Source organism: Carlito syrichta, unplaced genomic scaffold, assembly GCF_000164805.1.
Source record: "Carlito syrichta isolate Samal-C Ts95f unplaced genomic scaffold, Tarsius_syrichta-2.0.1 Scaffold315826, whole genome shotgun sequence".
NCBI lineage: Eukaryota > Metazoa > Chordata > Mammalia > Primates > Tarsiidae > Carlito > Carlito syrichta.
In genome coordinates this window covers 583,238-584,741 of record NW_007259922.1, presented here as the reverse complement: position 1 = coordinate 584,741, position 1,504 = coordinate 583,238, and the positions used below count along the sequence as shown (strand labels likewise).

At 47.7% G+C, this 1,504-nt stretch overlaps 1 protein-coding gene across 2 annotated transcripts in view; it reads right to left on the bottom strand.

The window, feature by feature from the left end:
• ATP5H (ATP synthase, H+ transporting, mitochondrial Fo complex subunit D) overlaps positions 1-1,504 on the bottom strand; it is a 7,184-nt gene that overhangs the window by 1,200 nt on the left and 4,480 nt on the right. The window lies entirely within an intron of this gene.

Sequence of the window (1,504 nt, the reverse complement as noted above, 5' to 3'; positions counted from 1 at the left end):
AAAAAATTAGCCGGGCGTGGTAGCATCTGCCTGTAGTTCCAGCTACTTGGAAGGCTGAGGCGGAAGGATCGCTGGAGCCCAGCAGGTCGAGACTGTGGTGTCCGGGAGCAGACACTGCACTCCAGTCTGGGTGACAGTGAGACTCCAACTCCAAAAAAACTCAGCTTTCTTGAAGTATAATATGACAAAATGACCAGGCACGGTGACTCACACTTATAATCCCAGCACTTCCAGAAGAGGTAGCAAGAAGATTGCCTGAGCCTATGGGTTTGAGACCAGCCTAGGCAACATAGCGAGTCCTTGTTTCTAACAAAATCAAGTTAGCCGGGCATAGTGGCGTGTGCCTGTAGTTCCAGCTACTTGGAAGGCTGAGGCAGTAGGATCACCTGAGCCCAGAAGGTTAAGGCTGCAGTAGCCGTGAGCATGCATGCCACTGCACTTCAGCCTGGGCAACAGAGTGAGACTCTGATGCAAAAAAGACAATGAAATAAATATGATGAAATGCACATAAAGCGCACCATTTGATAAGTTTTCTTTTCTTTTTTTTTTTTTTGAGTTGGATTCTCACTCTGTCACCCAGACTGGAGTGCAGTGGCCGCTCCCGGTCACCGCAGTCTCGACCTGCTGGGCTCCGGCGATCCTTCCGCCTCAGCCTTCCAAGTAGCCGGAATTACAGGCACGCGCTACCATGCCCGGCTGATTTTTGATTTATTGTAGAGATGAGGTCTCGCTGCCCAGGCGGGTCTCAAACCCGCAGGCTCAGGCAATCCACTCACCTCAGCCTCCCAAAGGCGCGGGATTACAGGCTGAGCCACCGAGCCCAGCTTGATAAGTTTTCATACACGAGGAGGAACCAAAAATACCCAGAATTTATTAATAACAAACTATTTATTCTTATACAAACTTCAGTCACCTTCAAAGTATTCTCCATTTGATGCAATATACCTATCAAGATGCGTTTTCCACTGCTCAAAACAGGTCTTAAACTCATCAATTTTAATGCCTTTTAGTGCTTCTGCCATTTTTTTGTTTCACCTCTTCCACGATAGCAAAACATTTCCCGCTGAGGACTTTTTAATCAGGAAACAAAAAAAGTTGCTGGAGGCAAGATCAGGTGAATAGGGAGGGTAGAGCTTAGGGGTAATGCCAGTTTGGGGCAAAACTGCTTAAAACTCAGTAATGTGGGCAGGTTTGTTCATGCAAATCATCCAGTACGAAATGGGCAAGCATACTGAAAGAGAAATTAACTGAAGCCAAATGCAGTCTCTCACAATGCTAGCCAGTACATTGATGCCAATGGGTTCCTAGAACACTTACCTCGAGGGGGAAGTCTGTAATACAAAGGGCCCGCCCATCCTCCAAAAGATAATCCCCCCTTGTATGTATCCACCTGTGAAACCATCACTACAGTCAAAACAGTGAACACATTTATCAACAGCCCCAGGCAGCTGGGCTCGGTGGCTCAGCCTGTAATCCCAGCGCTTTGGGAGGCTGAGGTGAGTGG